General features: G+C 33.1%; 1 pseudogene; it reads right to left on the reverse strand.

Annotated features, from left to right (window-relative positions):
* Positions 1–1,031: 1,031 nt before the first annotated feature.
* LOC117032861 (dysbindin-like) overlaps positions 1,032–18,621 on the reverse strand; it is an 81,663-nt pseudogene continuing 64,073 nt past the window's right edge.

An 18,621-nucleotide genomic window follows, 5' to 3' on the forward strand; every position in this document is an offset into this window, starting at 1 on the left:
ATTATTTTTGTGATAGCTTTACGTATGTGTTGAAGTAGATATATGTATTTTGATTAGTCATCATTTATATGCTTTATATAAAAATATAGGAATTTCTACTTTGAATTTTGAAATTCAACATTCACATTTATTGTGATTTCTTATGTGTTTTTTATACTTAAAATTACTATATATTCTATTTTTTTCTAAATTTTGTTAGAATAATTGAATTTTCTTTGTCATGTACTATTTACAGTTAGAACTTATATGTCTTACTTATTGATTTGAATGCTGGAGAAAATAATAAAACACGTGGTTTTAGGTATATCATTCTTGGAATATCAAATTCATAATAGTACTATACTGCAAATTTTATTTGGAATTTCTATTTATTTATATTTAAATGACTAACTTAAGGTTTGTGTCTTTAAATAGTACGATAACATTCATAATTTTTTCACATAAATGTTATTTAGAATTTATAAAATAATTCTTATATTAATTATAAATATTTAATTAAAATGAAGCTAAATATTTAAATATTTCAAAATTAGAAACATTAAATACCAAATAAAGAATAAGTAAAAATGCTGAACAAATGTTCTAATATGAACATATTCTAATATGTTAATTAACAGCTAAAATCAATCCAAAATTACATCAAAATAAAGAAAAACATTTCAGAAAGAGATGAAAATTACATAATCATATTTTTTTAGCCTTTCAAAGAATTTTTAATAATATTAGAGAAATGATCCTAATACAATATTAAGAAAGGTTAGATACAAAGACATTTATATTACAGTTTCATACCAATTATATAAGCAGATTCTCAAATAGACTGACACACATCCATACTGGAAAGAACCACATTAAAGTAGTAATAGAGATTATTCAGTGTTGTAGAATTATGGGTGGTTAATTTTGTCTTGATTATTATTTTATTTTTTTACATATCCCACATTTTCTAATATCTTCCAGTAAAGCCTGGAACTACAGAAAGAGGCAAAAACAATGGAAGACAAATATAGCCTGATGCATCCACTTTAATTTTAATGGCCTAATAATTGACCAGGACTTCTGAGGACCTTATCCCATGCTGCACTCTGGGGGATGTAGCAGGATACCATCTCCGCACACTCACGGAGAGTCCCTTCTGCCACAGGCCCTCTTCCCAACTTGCCTTGCCTTTCTACTATCTGCAGGTAACCTGTGGAAAGGTATTGTCCCATGACCTGCTAGAAGGCTTCCTTAAATATATTCTGCCGCTTTTTTTTTTATTCAGCTTCATTTGCCGGACAGTTTCCATTTCCGAAACCTTCTGGGTGTGCTCTGTATTTGGAGTTAAGCTTTTGAGTTTTCACGTTCCTTCCTCTTTATTTTTCTTGTAACTTTCCAGTTGTTGGGACTGCCTGTTTGTAGTTTCCTAATTCACACTATCCACAAAAATCCTCTAGATTCAGCAAATGTTTTCTAACTCCTCAAAACTAACCTCTAAATAAGTCAAATTTGCTGCCATGGTTTGCTGTCACAGATCCTAAACTTGCTGCTGAACCTTGCAGCTGCTGAAGCTGCTCCTGTAACTCTATTAGCCTCGTCTTCTTTTCCTCCCACCAGCTGAAAGCATAACCACTTCACTAGCCACCGGCCTTCCAGCACTGCACATTCCTTGGCTCTTCTGCGAAGTGCAGCCCATGTATCTCCATACCTGCTAAGTAATTCTGTCCAGCAGAGTCCTTTAAGAAGTATGGATTATTCTTGTGCCAATTTTTCCAGCTGTTGAAAATCTTTCTGAATTTTACTACTTAAGTGGGATTATAGGAAGATTGCTATACGTTAACTCTAAATACTTGTATCTGATTTCACTAATCCTTAAATAGTATCCCATCTCAATAATGCATTTTAAAATTCTTTTTTAAAGCAATGAGACATTTTAACTCATTCAACTTCAGCTTTTTGATAAAATAAAGCATTCCCAGTTGTCTTTGTCTTCTTTGGTTTTATCATGCTGAGATTCCAGGGCATTATTGCCTATGTCACTTAGAACACTCTCATTTTCACATTCTGCCTATTCAAAGTCATTTGAATAAGAAAAATAATTATTCTAGCAATAAAAGCTTTGCTTTGTAAATTGTAATTGTCTTCCTTCTCTGGAGGACTTTGTAATTTAAATTTATTTCTTAACTAAGGCACCTCTCTTCCATTCAAACTATTTTTATATACAATTTCCAAGTACCTCAAGGATAGTGGGAGCTTTTTAAATTTGAATCTCTGCACATCCTCCAAGGGAAAAAAGAACATGCAGATCAATAAAGTTAGATAACAAATTTACCCATAAGTAATACCAACAGCATAATTAGGACAGAGAGAATTCTGTACACTTCAGTTTACTTGAATGGTAAATAACTACACAAGACCACAGAGTGTGTTTAATGCCTGTACTTAAGTGGCACTCACACTTGAATGCAGAGTCATTGGCAACTGTGATGGACACAGGAGAGTGCTCTAGGGTCCTAGTGGGGATGACCACAGATAATATCTAATAATATCCATCTTCACAAGTAAAGGGTCTGGACCAGGATAAGAAAGTACACAGAACATTTACTAGGGAGTCAAACAGAATGTACTTCAAAAATGTGGTACCAAAGATGGCAGTGTCAGGCAAGCATCAATTCTGGAGGCAATGGAGGACCCTTGAAAATGAGCTCCTAGGAAGCTCGGTGGTAAAGAACAATAAAGAAGTAGCTGAAAATCAAAGCCATACTGGAATTAGAAAATAGACAAAAATCATAAAATGTTAGACCAGAAGAGATTCCATTAATTTCTACTTGTTGAAGAAATTGCTGTAGCAACAGGAAAGGTTGCTCCTGAACTAAGAAATGAAGGAAGCCACCGCACCTCACCCCTCTAGAATCTTTCTATTGCTAGTCCCAGAAAAATCAACACAATAATAAAAAACAACAAAATGTGAACATTGAACCAACTGAAGGCAACACAAGAATAAAACACGAAAATTATATTTTTAACCAGAAAAAGTTCTCAAAACAAAGCTAAGAAACAAAAGTATAAACACCATTCTGATATGAATCAAATTAAATTAAACAAGCATTTGCAGAATAGAAATAATACCACAAGTCAGAAATATAAAGACGCTGACTACAAATTGACAAATAAAAAGAAGATTATAAGAACTGACAAAATTGGGGCCGGCCTGGTGGCTTAGGTGGTTGGAGTGCTGTGCTCCTAATGCCAAGGTTGCCGGTTCAATCCCCGTATGGGCCAGTGAGCTGCGCCCTCTACAGCTAAGATTGTGAACTACAGCTCTCCCTGGAGCTGGGCTGCCATGAGCAGCCAGAGGTTGGTGTAGGCTGCTGAGCGCTGCCGCCGGCTGCTGTGTGTTGTCATGAGTGGCCGGCAGCCAGCGTGAGACGCAGGAAGCTGGGGAGAGCTGCCATGAGCTGCTGTGAGCAGCTGACCAACGGCCACTGACTGCCTCAGCCGGGGGTAGCACAAGGCTCATAATACCAGCATGGGCCAGGGAGCTCTGTCCTACTCAACTAGACCGAGAAACAATGGCTTGAACCAGAGAGGGGTTCGGGGGGGAGGCAGAAGAAGAGAAAAAAAAGAATTGACAAAATAAATGAAATGAAAATATAAGACACTAATCCCTGAAATATAGACTGAATTAAAATATTTAGTAAGAAATTTCTGTGTGTGTGTGTGTATAATCTGAGACATTTAGCAAATAAGATTAATTTTATAGAAATATTCTAGTTAATAATTTAAAAGGAATGATAGAATTAAAATGTCATTATTTTCTTATACCTAATAATAGAGCGGCAGTGGTTATTAATGTGACAAAATAAGAGACAGTATAACTTTCTTCATGGAAGAACAGAGCAGCCCTTATGATATAATAGTCTAAAAGAAAAACATCCTCTAGATCTAAGTAAAAATTCACGTCATGTAAAGATAACAGAGGGTCTTATTAAAGTATACCATGGGAATGCAATCGGTAATATCTAGATAGTGGAAAACTCTCAGGACAGGTAAATGTATGTTCTCAAGAAATGAAATGTAAGGCAGAAAAAAGAGAGAAAGGGAGAGGTGGAAGCCATACATCAAAAAAGACTTTAGAGATATAGCAAGTAATGGGAAGATCTTATTTGGATATTATCAGAAATTGAAGATTTAAATGCTGAGTGAATATTTGATAGTAGTAAGTAATTTTTCAAATTTTGTTCAGGTATGATCATGTTGCCATTTCAATGTTACTTTTTAAAAATATTTTTCTTATAGAGATTGGATTACATACCTATGCTATTCCTTTCTAGTTCACAAAGTTAAAACAAAATCACATGGCCTGCCAAAGGTGAAAAAAAAGGCTTCTCTCTAGAGTCTGCAGAGCAAGTCCCCTCAAGGGATCTTAAGGTCTTGAGGTTGACAAGTAGTTCCCTAGCCTCTGTCGTGCTTAGATCTCATCCATGTGGTTCCTCCCTTCATTCCACACTCTATTCCACAGTTTATCCTCACATCAGCTATCACCAAAGGAAAATTCTCAGCTTCAAAACTAACTCCACCACAGCTTAATTTTTAAATAAAATGAAATGCTAAGTTTGTTATGGATTTTATGTTTCTCTTGTGGATTTTTAACACTAAACATTTAGTATGCATATACATTTACACACACACACACACACACACACACGAAGGTCTGACGATTCACAAATTTGTTGCAACCATGTAGCTAATCTTTTTTGATATCAGAGGGATTATTCATTATGAATTTGTACCGACTAGACAAATAGTTAACCAAGTTTACTATTTGGAAGTGCTGAAAAGGCAGCATGAAATAATTAGACGATCTGAGCTTTTCATCAACACTTCATGGCTCTTGCATCAAAACAATGAACCAGCTCGCATGGTGCTATCTGTGAGTGAGTTTTTAGTCAGTAAATAAATAATTGTGTTGAAACACCCTCCCTATTCACCTGATCTGGCCCCCAATGACTTCTTTCTTTACCCAAAGATAAAAGAAATGTTGAAAGGAAGACGTTTTGATGACATTCAGGACTTCAAAGGTAATATGACGACAGCTCTGATGGCCATTCCAATAAAAGAGTTCCAAAATTGCTTTGAAGGGTAGACTAGGCACTGGCATCAGTGTATAGCTTCCGAAGAGGAGTACTTTGAAGGTGACCATAGTGATATTCAGCAGTGAGGTATGTAGCACTTTTTCTAGGATAAGTTTGTGAATTTAATTGTCTGACCTCGTACATCAAAATAAAAATCTTCACAGCAAAAGATAACATCAACAAAACAAGAGAGACAACCAACCAAATGGGAGAAGACATTTGCAAACAACACGTCCAATAAGGTGCTAATATACAAAATATATAAGGAACTCATACAACTCAACAACAAAAAGACACAAAAATGGCCAGAGGGCACGAACAGAAACTTCTCCCAAGAAGGCATACAAACGGCCAATGGATATATGAAAGAATGCGCAACTTCGCTAGCTACTAGGGTAATGAAAATCAAAACCACAATGAGATATTACTTCACACCTCACACCTGTTAGAATGGCTACCATCAACAAGACAAATAATAACAAGCGTTGGAGAGGCTATGGAGAAAAAGGAAACTTCACACACTGTTGGTAGGAATCTAGATTGGTGCAGCTGCTATGAAACGCATTGTGGAGGTTCCTCAAAAAATTAACAATAGAATTACCACGTGACCCACCAATCCTTCTCCTGGGAATCTACCCCAAAAATCTGGAAACACTTATCTGTAAAGTTCTATGTACTCCAATGTTCATTGCAGCATTATTTACAGTGGCCAAGACATGGAAACTGAAGTGCCCTTCGATAGATAAATGGATAAAGAAGATGTGGATAGATGAATGGATAGACGAATGGATAAAGAAGATATACACAATGGAATACTATTCTGCCATAAGAAAAGATGAAATACTACCATTTGCAACAACATGGATGGACCTTGAGAGTAAGTTGAGAAAAAGTCGAGAATCATACGTGGGATATAAAACTGAAAGCAACAAAGGAACAAGACAAACCAATATCCAATAAAGAAACAAAAACTCATAGACACAGACAACAGTTTAGTGGTTACCAGAGGGTACAGGGTGGGGGAGGAGAGGTTGTATGGTACAAGAGGGTAAAGGGGCTCAAATATATGGTGATGGAAGGAGAACTGACTCTGGGTGGTGAACACACAATGTGATACATAGATGATGTATTATAGAATTGTACACTTGAAACCTCTGTAATTTTACTAACCAATGTCACCCCAATAAATTTACTTTAAAAAGTATTAAAGACTAAGAAAACTTAAAAATGGCATTAAATTTCTACTGAATTCTGATGGGATTTTGATTGGGATAGTACTTAATTTACTAATTTGCAGAGATTAAACATTTAAATATAATTGAGTCTTATATTAATATAAAATAAGTTTGGTTTTTCTAAAGATTAATTAAAATTAAAATTAATTTAAAATTTTCAACAATGCTTTTTAATTTTCAGTTCACGTCTTGAATGATTATTAGTGTGACTGAATTTAGTATTTTAATATTATTTTCAGTTTTCCTTCCTCGCTCTCTCTCTCTGCCTCCTACCTTAGATTATTTACCCATTTCTAGATCCACTTTAATTTATATAATGACTGCTTAGGTAAGTGCTCATTTGTATTATTTTCATCCTTGAAATGGAAGATAATGACAGCCTTAACTTTTCACATCCTATTTAGAGTTAACATTGTGCCACTTCAGCTACGATCCTGAATCTGCAATAATATAGATATATAGCCCCCATCCTAACATACTTTACATTAAAATTCTTATATGTAATGCATCTATATGTTATAAAAATGATGACAACTATTTTTGCTTTAGACAACAGTATGCATTTAAGACATTAAAAATAGTATTTTTAAATATATAGATATTTGCTATTTTAATACTTTTGTTCCTTCTTTTGAAGATCTAAGTTTCTTTCTGGTATCATTTTGCTTCTGAATAGACTGAATGATTTCACTAAGCACTTCATATGGTAAATATGTTTAGTTCAAACGTATAAAATGAAATCATATAAACATAGCTACACAAAGGAACCAACAGTAAAATTTGTATAAAATCTAAAACCAAACAAAATTTTAAAAATTTCTCATGATGCCCTAGATTTCCAGTTACATTTATTTGCTTAAATAATGGCATACTCATGCATTTCTCCTGCTCTCCAATGTCTTTATTACACATAGGTATATGTGAATGTTGACATATCCTCGTCCATGTTTTTTCCAGTTCGCATATTCTCCATTTGTTTCTCCAGCTAGGCTCAACTCTATTTCTTGTAGATGTGAATTCTGTTCTCAGAAATTCTTCACAATTTCCAGCTCTTCTGGAGGCTCAGGTAAGGCCTTGTTGCCGTCATTCAAGGGAGAAGTCAAACATAGAGATTTCTCCAGTGTTTCAGTACCTTCAACACTGGAGTATTTTCGGTTTTCTCTAAAGGACTGCTTCCCAGTCCACAGAATAAAACTACCAATATCTTTAACATCAACTTCTCTGTTAGTCACATTTCCTAATTATCCTTTTCTCTCTACATCAAGCAGTTTCTTAATGAGGTCTTTTACATGGAAATTCAAATGTCTGAGATACTCATGATCTTCAGGGTAAAGAAATGCTTTGAAGACTTTTATCTTTGACCTAAGGTCCCTGCGTTCATGGTGGCTAAAATGTGGAAGTCTCGCAGCCCCCGTTTCTCTCAATGCATGTTTACACTTCTTGGATATTCCAAGGATATTTGTTTACTGGCATACTTGGTAAAAATGCTTTATTTTTGGATGCTAATATAGAAGAATCCTCAGTTTTAATGCCAAAAGTTTTAGTATCCTCTCCATTACCATAATTGACTGTTCTCTTTAGTAAATTATTTTTAAACTTATGGAATATTTGGTTTCTTTTAAATATCATGATTTTACTTTGGTAAATTAAGTGAACATACCTAGGACTAGGTACAGATATGAATGAAATAATTGGATTTAAACATGTATATGTACACAACATTCTCAAGCTAAAATATTCATGTAACGATTCAATATCTGAGGGTACCTTCTATGGAAAGTCTGTAAAATATTGAAACATAATGATCATCTCCTTATATAGGACCAAGGAGTCTTCTTTATATATGTATGTTTCTGTTAGAGTTTTGACATAGTTCAATGTTGTCTTTTTTGTTCTTTTAATATCTAAGAAGTTAGCACTTTGGTGTGTAGATAAAGTAGTCAACTCCTAATTTGAAAATGCCAATTGTATGGAAATCTCAGGAAGGGAGCACTGAGGTACCTAAGTGCATTATTCAAATGCTTCATACACATGTTTTATCACTAGATAAGTTTATTTAACCTGGCATATTTTAGAAGCATAAGCAAAATAGAATCCATTCTCTCTTTCTCTAAGATATTTTTCTTTCATTGTTTCCTTTAGATGCAAGGGATCAATTTTCTTCTTTATTCAGCTCACAAGAGTACTTATCCCTTGTTTTAGTATAGTATTTTGGTAATGATTTGCAGTAAAATCATTTGAGACCTTTTCGTTTTGTCTACTTAGATAATGATTATCAAATTGTGCTTGCCTTTATATTGTGCATATCAATTCCATTTATATTACAACTTCATGAATTCTTGTTATTTGCTGAAAGGATTTAGACACTAGGTCAGAAAAAAAGCTTTTGCATTGTAATTACTAACTTTAATGTAGATTGATTTATATATGTGTTTCATGAATATAGACTGATTTACATTTGTGCTCTTTATGTAAATGGAATGTTCCTGATATGAGGCCATATCTACTATTGATAATGATTTTCCAATATGATTAATTAATTACAAGATATAATTTAATTCATAGTGTTTTCACAGGAAATGACTACTATAAACTTTCCAGTGATGTTACTTTTTACAGAAATCAACTTGTACCACTTTTTCCTTCAGTTATTTAAATTGCGTGGAGTATCACTTAAGAAATAACCCATGTTTTTCAGGGTTGTTTTGATATTAATAGGCTTTTACAGCAAAGTTATTCTTTAAGTTGTTCAGTGACTGTACTTGAGAGATACCCTATCCTTTTCTGTTTGACACTTCCTTGTGATTCACTGAAGTCTGTGACTGAAATGAAATAGAAAGAGACTACCAAAATTGATAATGTTAAGATCGACAGGTATGCTAAGAAAGTAAGTCATGGTTGGACTTAGAAGTAATCAACCAAAGTCGCTGAATCCAAAAAATGCTGCTAACATCAAATTGAACTGTTTTCTGATGCTACTAGTAGCAACTGTGTTGGAAAATGACTGACCACGTAAATCTGTACTAACTTTATTTTCATTGAAGTCATAGATAGATGATAAATACTGTGTAATGCATATTTTAAATATCGCAATTACAATTGCTATGTATCACATTTCACAGTATAATACTTAAAAGAAAAAAATCTCATCTCATCTGTCTGCATTCCCAGTTCTACTGTGACAAGGCACAATTTTGAATTACGTTATTTATTTACTCTGATATTTATCTTGATTGTTCTAGATAATAATTTTATACAGATGTTTGTGATCTATCAATTAAAGATGAACATTTAGCTTCCTTATCCTAACACAATTAACTGCTCCCTCTCAGTTTACTCTTTAGTTATATCACACTTTCTGATTGAGTCTGTAATTACTTTCATGGAATATTACCGAAAGTAGTATACCATGATTCTTTTTTCTTACTTGTGTGCAATATTGCAATGCTTTGCTTTTCTTCAAGGATTGCCTTACTTTTCACCTGCAGAGTTTCCCAAACACCAATTCTTGATCTATTAGCTCTGTCTCAGATCATGGTATCCAAACATAAAAAGAATTAAAGCTATTTAAAATCATTTATTCCCATTTTTGTATAATAAAGTTGCGAGTTTAAATAATATCAGTAACAAATGTATATTTATAGAGGTTTAAAAAAAATCTATATGACAAAAGACACATTGCACCATCAAATCTCCAAAAGAAAACAACAACCTTCTACTGGCATAAAGAAATTACTTGTATTTTCAATATCAGGCGTTACTGGCCATTTACACTATTGAAATACACTGCTATCAAAAGTTATATTCTAAGTACCATTCCATGTGAAAATGACATCAAGAAAAATGTTCTGCTAAAGCCTGATCATTAATAGCAAATAAGTATAATATGACAACTAATCTAAGTGGGATCAGTAACTTACATGTTTTGAAATCATGTTTAGAAAAACTGCTTATTTGAATTTGATTTTTTCAATGAGCATCCATTCATTCATTGTGTTGATTGAGCAACTGCTATCTATTAAACACTCTAATAGCCCATGAGGACTTAAATATGAAGCAGACCCTCTCGTTGCCTGAGAATATTAGAGTTCAATGGGAGAAATGTGCAAGCAAACATATTTAAAAACAGAAATATTATTGTTAGGAAGGTGGCAAAATTATGATGTGGAGCCAAAGTAGTTTGACTTGTAAGAATTGGAAAGTCTTAATTGAGGAGGAGCCCTGCACTGGCTCCACATTTACCCAATTTGAACTGGGTAATGAATGTATGTATTAATAGAAACATACCTCATGAAGAAAAAGGGAAGGAGATTCTAAGCAGAAAGTAGAAAAGGCTATGTAAAAACACTTAATGATTAAAAATAAAAAATGGATTGCCATGATCAAACCATCAGAAATTCATCGTGACCTAATCCCAAGGTTGGTGAAATGGAGTTAAACATTTTTAGCTATAAGTAGTGAAAGTATGCAAAGCTAAGACATATCAATTTTACATTAAAAGTAATGTAAATCAGTATAAGTTTTAAATACTGCAGTTTCAAAGTCAGAATTATTATTTATTCAGTAATTTTCTATGTATAAAACAGATTTGTTTGTTTTCTATTTGTTTGTGTTCTATAGATTATCTACTATATTTATTGTGTTAGGTTTATTATGAGTAGGACATTCTCATTTGTGCTGAGGGGAGAAGAAGTGAACTGTTCCTTTTCTTACACAACTTACAATGATGTAAGAAAATTATCAGCACAGGAGATGCTGATGAGGAGGACATGGTAAAGGGAGGCAGAACAGGAAACTACTGCAGTCACTCATCTAAGGAAAACTGAAGACCTGAACTAAGTTCGAGACAATACGCACGTTAAGAATAAGCTGTATTTGAAACACTTTTCTGAGTTATAATCAACAGAAACTTTTGGTAGGTTGTTCATGGAGAGGTGGACAGTTGATGTAATTTGGAGTTACTGAGATTTTTACCTCAGAACAAATTTGGATATGCAGTCTAAAAACTTCCTAATTACATTGTTTACCTTTACACAATTGGTAAAAATTTTTGGTGCATTTTTTGAAAACAACTCTTACACACTTTGGTCCGAATTTAAAATGGCACCTGCATTTTTATAATTGCAAAGATGAAAGCCAACTTAATTACTCCTACAAGAATACATATTTCCTGGTACAAGAGGCCAGATGGATATTTGAGTTCTGACTAGCAGAACTAATTGAGCAAAGTAAAACAAAACAAAACAAAACAAACAAACATTTCATTTTTCATGAAAGATTCATTACTCGGTAGTATTCATAAAATTCCCAAATAATTTTCAGGTGATATAGTAAAAATAATTGTCTCAAGCTTCAAAATGGTTTTGTTTTGTTTTGTTAATAGAAAAGGACACAGGAATGGCCTTTAAAATGTTCCAACATTTTAAGAAAAATAAATGTAATGTAACATAGTTTTCTGAATATATATCATATGTAAATAAATGCTCTCAGTATTACAGATGGTAATTATTCAGCCCTCAGTATCTGCAAATTTGTATAGTGTGTTTTCATATGCATATACTCGATTTCTCAGCAGATTTTTTTTTTGCAGAAACATTTTTTCCCCAGATCTTGAGCTAAAAAAGCTTCAAAATTGGGAAATTAAAGGCATTAAAGATCATTTGCCTTAATCCTTTAGCTTTATAGATATGCAAACAGGAATGCGGAAGAACAAAATTCCTACAACTGAATGAAATCATTTCCCAAGGACAGGCAGCTAAGGACTACAGAGCTGAGACTAGAACCCAGATCAACTGATTCCTTATCTCTGAGCTCTAATGCCCCTGTATTTCAGTAACATTTCTCCAAACGATTATGAAATTTCTAGTCCAAACCAGAATTTTAATGTAAGCTATTTCATCTCTGAGCAATCAGTTTGACAAGGTTCATTAAGACGAAACTATTATTGAAATCATTCATCTTTTCAAAATTTGGATTTCTCTTTTGTAACATTAAAAAGCAGTTTTAAATTATCCCTGCAATGTAATGTTATATTGCATCACCCTAATTAAAGTAACTCTGCTTACCAGGTCTAAAACTTGTTTTTGTTTTAGTGTTTTTTTCGGATCACTCAATACTTTTTTTTTTTTCTCTTCAAATAATTATATTTATTTATTTATACTTTTTATTAAATTGATAGGGGTGACATTGGTCAGGAAAATCGTGCATGGTTTCAAGTGCACAATTCTATAATACATTGTCTATATATTGCATTGTGTGTTGATCATCCAAAGTCAATTCTCCTTTCACCACCATATATTTGACCTGCTTTACCCTACATTTTCCCTTCCCTGCTTACCCTCCAGTATCCAATAAACTGCTGTCTGTCGATAACTTTTTTCTTGTTTGATTTGTTTTGTTCATTTGTTGCTTTCAGTTTCATATCCCACATATGAGTGAAATCATATGGTTCTCAACTTTTCAGTTTGATAATACAAATATCTAATAACCATACTTAAAGATTTACAATGCTTTGTATAGGATTGATAGCAGTCTCCTGAATAGAAAACAAATTTTAGCAAAATCCTATTATCCATAGAATTTGAATCCCATGATAAAGTAAACCCTAAGTATAAATATGGTCAATAAGTGAGCCTTTCAGCTCGAATATTATAGGCCCTCCTTCAATATGAAGTAGAATACAAAACAGTATCTTTATATTTTTTCTCATGTTTTTGCTTTTAATTTAAAGTTCCACTTTGGCTATATCATTCTATAAAGTAGTTCTTAGTCATGTATCATAGCAATTCAAAAAGATTGTGGCTAACAACATTCAAGTCTAACAAATAACATGCCCTGAGTTTGAAGGTAGTTAACACATTTTTATATCTGAGGAAAAACATTGAATTTCATTTTTAACACTTTAAACATAGATCAAAACAAGGCTGGATTAAAGTTAATATAAATCACAGCAGAACTGGAAATAATAGTATAGTACATATGTCACTGTTAGCATTTCTGTCAGAAATCTTTTTAAACGTCAGAAAAACCCATTTTGAGGATACTGTGTGTATTGAAGAAGGAAATATATAATCTTTTTTTTTCATTGAATAGTGAGTGCTTTATGGATCAATAAGCCACCTGTCATGGCAAAGTTGAAAAAAAGCTTACTAAAAGACTAGTATGAGAGGTGAAAATAATTAGATCAGTTTTTATTTCTAATTTCTAGCTTGTGTTTGTTTAAATGGGATTATTAATAGCCTATAGGTTTAGAATCAGCCATTTCTGCAAAGAGTCCTGGCTCCTTTCACTGGAGAGTCATATTAGATGCCTACATCAGGAATACAGGTATGTTCCCTACTACTGGTGTGTCACTGTTTCCAGGACTTATCAGAGTAAGGTAAGATGTGCATATCTATAAATATTTCTATACGTACCCATACGTATTTCTATTAAAATGATATGAGTTCATACTGATGTTTTCAAGCTAAACCATTAACACATGGACTATCCTGACCTTCTTTCTTTGCTTATCTGGAATTGTAAGCTCCCACTCCAACTATGAGAAACCTGGCTCCAATGATTCAGCATTCACGATGTTCAATTTCAGTATACATGCAGAGTGGCTTCAGAACTATTAACTGATAGGAAACAACTTATGAACTAGAGTATAGTTTATGCACAATTATGTTTGTCTTTATGATTAGGATTTCCACTCATTAACAAAATTATTTAGTCAAGCAACAGTTTCCCCCACTCTTCTTCTGTTTCATACACTTACAATAAATGTATATACTTTTGTCACATATGGCGTATCACTCTGGAATCTCCTGGCCTACTAAACAGTACTTTTAATATTTCCATACATTAAGGTTCATGCTTTTTTAATTAAACTTATTGGCGTGACAACGGTTAGTAAAATTATATAGGTCATTTTTTCTATAAAATTCTGTAAGTCTTGACAAAAAATAAGGATAATATATGCATTATTACAGTATCACACAGAATAGTTTCATCCCCTAAAAATTCCCTGAACTTCATCCAGTCAATACTTCCTCCCCTCTCACTCCCTGGCAAAAAAAACAACAACAAAAAACTGATAATTTGATAATTTATTACATCTAAAGTTTTTCCTTTTCCAGAATATCATATAAATTGAGTCATATATTATGTAGCCTCTTAAAACGAACTTTTTTCACTTAGTGTTACTACGGAATATATTTCTCCACCCTTTTAACTTTAAAGTATCTAAAAGTTGATACTTAAAGTTTGTTTCTAGCAGATAACATTGAGTTGGGTCTTTTTTTTAAAAATTTACTTTGAAACTCTGTCTTTTAATTGTATTTAAATCATTAACATTAAAATTGATTATTAGTATAATTAAATTAATATCTAATACTTGTATAACTTTTATTCTAGTTTTTTCTTCTTTGTCTGATTTTAATTGTACATTTTGTATGATTCCATTTTCTCTCTTTGCAGCATTTTGATTACATTCTTTAAAAATGTTTCTTTAATAGTTGCCCTTAAGCTTACAAAGTACTGTTTTCTTTTTGTTTGTTTCAGGTGTACAAAGCAATGTACTAGTTAGACATTTACACCCCTCCCAAAGTGATAACCCCATTCCCCAATCTACTACCCCTCTGCATCATATTTAGCTGTTACAACGTAATGTTTTTAACTAATCTAAGTTTACCTTCAAAAAAACACTGTAACACTGCACACGTCATGTGTCTGTATTGGAGTAGTCCATTCCTCCCTCCCACTCTTTGTGGCATTCTTATCATTCATATTATTTTGCCATATGCTGTAATCACTGTATGTATGTTATTATTACCACTTTGAAATTTATATATTAGGTTCATTATAAGTAAGAAAGTTAACTATTTTCTTCTTTTTTAAATTAAATTTACTGGGGTGACAATGAGTAGTAAAATTACATAGGTTTCAAGTGTACATTTCTATAATACATCATCGATATATCACATTGTGAGCTCACCACCCAGAGTCAGTTCTTCCATCACCATATATTTGACCTCTTCACCCTCTTCTACCACCCACCTATCCCCTTACCATCTGGTAACCACTGAACTGTTGTCTGTGTCTATGAGTTTTTGAAAGTTAATATATTTTTTTAACCTTCAATTATTCCTTCACTGATGATCTTCCTTAGTTTCTGTGGATGTGAGTTTCTGACCAACATCATTTTTCTTCTCACTGAAGAAATTCTTTTAACATTTCTTACAGAGAAATTCTGATGATAAATTTCCTCAGTTTTTATTTATCTGAGAAGCTCTATATTTCTCCTTCACATTTGAAGGATAATTTGTCTGGGTTAGAATTCTCAGATTTTTTTTTTTTTTTTTAACATCAAATATTTTACTCCTGTTAATTTTTACTTGCGTACTTTTGTATTAGAAGTTTATTTTAATTTGCATTCTCCTTCCCTTTCTGGTAAGTTATATTATCTCTCTGGCTTCTTACAAGAGTTTCTCTTTTCTTTGGTATTCTACAGTTTGAATATGATATGCCTGAGTATATATGGTTTTGGTGTTTAGCCTGCTGAGTGTTCTCTGAGCTTCTTGGTTCTGTGGTTTGATGTCTGCCATTAATTTTGAACATATCTCAGCCATTACTACATCAAATATTTCTTTAGTTTCATTCTACACAGGCATATCTTGTTTTATTGTGCTTCGCATTATTGCACTTTATAGATGTTGCATTTTTTCAAATTGAAGGCAAGACACTCCAACAGCAAAAAGATTGCGGCTCAGTTTATTGTGATACTAGCTTTATTGCAGTGGTCTGGAACCAAACCTGGAATATCCCCGAGGTATGCCTGCATTTCTTCTCCTTCTTGTATTCCAATTATGAATGTTTGCTGCTAAAAAATGTCCTACAGTTCTTGCATGTACTGTCTTTAAAAAAATAAACATTTTTCTGTTTGAATTTTATTTTGGGATGTATCTCTTTATCTTTAGGCTCATTGATTCTTTCTTTGGCTGTCTTGAGTCTAATGATGACTCCAATGGAGGAATTCTTTGTTTATGTTACATAGTTTTTGACTTTCAGTATTTTGATTCTATTAGAGTTTCAATCTTTCTTCTTATGTATTTGCTTTTGCAAGTTGTCTATATTTTTCAATTAGAGCCCTTAACATATTAATCACTGCTACTGAAACTCTCTGAGAATTCAAAAAGCTATGTGTGAAGTCTGAGTCTGAAGATTGCTATCTCTTGTGACTATATTTTTTCTTGCCTTTTGGTGTGTATTGTAATTTATTCTGAGACCTGAACAGTTTTATCAGGTAATAGAAACTGAAGTAAATAGACTTTTAGTGAAGATTTATGTAAAGCTGGCTATGAGCTATTTTTTAATATTTGCTGTCGTTAAGTGCCAGAGGCTTCAAATTCTTCTAAGACCCTTACTTCTGTCTCCCCTTTTTACTTTGAACTTCCCTAAGCACTCCAACTCAGAGCATCAGTGTCTTGCATCTCTTTCAGCTATATCCTACACGTATTATACTGCAGTCCTGTTGACATGGTAGTAAGGTGTGTAAGTTGGGGAAAACTCTCTAATCTCATGATTAAGTATGACTTTTATGAGACTGGTTTTTGATAATGCTGCCATTAAGCTGTGAAATTCACCTATGTTTCTTAGCTTGACATTCCCGCTTCAGTGAGAAACGAATGTTATAGGGGCTGCAGTGGTAGGAATGTCTTCTCCTATTTGGGATAAGGTATGCTAAGGTCTTTCCTCTATAAAGTGAGCCTTTGTTATTGACGAATATTTCACAGCAGTTATAGTTCTGTTCTTACCAGAGTCACAAGGGGATCTTTTTCAACTCTTCATTGTCAGAACCTGGTAGGGTTGGTGGAAATAAAGCACATAGACGTGTGAGGACCTCCTTAAGGCTGTGGCCTACAGTGCTGTCTCATTCATAGGCTTGCCCACACTCAGCCCCCCAAAATTTGTTAATTTTACCATTGAATTCGATTTTGCTTTAATTAAGCATATTTTGATTTTGACTCTTTGGGTCCACCTATCTTTCATAGTTTGCAGTGGTTTGCCAAAGACATCATTAGTTTTCTGTTTAGTTTAAAGTAAGTCACTGATTTTCAGTTTGTCCATCTTTTTCTGTCCTTGCTGTGAGGACAGAAGTGATGATTTCCAAATACTTCACATTTTGAACTGAAAACAGGAGGTTGAATTTTAAGGGTTACTGTGTAGAGACCAGATTACAAAGGGACAGGTATGGAAGCAAGTGTGACCTTAGAGGGCTGTTGAGGCATTTTGACAATATTTCAAAGGAAGTCTCAAAAGGTATGTATGATTGAGAGAAACAGAGAGAGAGAGAAAGGAAGAGAGAGAGAGAGAGATCAGAATGGTACAAATGTTTTTAATCTGAGCAACAGAAGAATAGAGCACCATTCATTCTCATTGGGGGAAGACAGAAAGAGGTAAATAATTTGGGGTGTGCAGGAAAAAAAAAAAAGAGGCAAAATGAGGCCAGGAAAAGACAACAAAATATCAGAAAATGATTATTTAAAAAATAATCTAAAAGGAAACGTTGAAAGCTAAAGGGCGTAACCTAGAATAATAAGTTAATTGTGTGAAAATATAAAGGAATATTTGGAAAGATAATTGGTTATTGAGAACTAAAAATTTTTACCCTAAAAACTGATTTCATCATAACTTCTATGGATGAAGGGTAAAAGTAACTAAATTTGAACACAGAAATATCTTGGAAAACAGGGCTGTTCTCACTGTTCTATTGTTCAGCAAATTATCACTTAAGATATGCTTTCTCTTTAGATTCCCCTAAAGTTGTAAATGTTAAAAAATAATCCTCACTACACACTGGTTATGTTAAATTATAAATTTTATGTTTCTTTTTCCATCACCAAAATTTCAATTATACTGCAATAATTGTAGTTTGTATTGTGATGTAATGCTTTCTGTAAATCTGGTTATCATAGTAAGTGTCTTTTAGAAGTTTTCTAAAAGTTCATCTGTAAATTTGAAAGCAAATGGAAAGGGTACACTATAATGAATAATAACTGTTTAATGAAGCTGAAACTTTGTTCCAATCTTGTTTTGAGATCTTCAGCAGTAGAAATATACCCTTTTAATTATTTAACTACACCAATTCCTAGTATTATTTAGAGGATAGTGACTCTTTGTACATTCTTATGTTTAACATATACGGCATTTAATTTGCATAGACAACTATGAAACTTATGGAAAATATTAGGTACATATTCAAATACAGAATTTTGCTAATGATGTCCAAA

The sequence above is a fragment of the Rhinolophus ferrumequinum genome, chromosome 2, assembly GCF_004115265.2.
Source record: "Rhinolophus ferrumequinum isolate MPI-CBG mRhiFer1 chromosome 2, mRhiFer1_v1.p, whole genome shotgun sequence".
NCBI lineage: Eukaryota > Metazoa > Chordata > Mammalia > Chiroptera > Rhinolophidae > Rhinolophus > Rhinolophus ferrumequinum.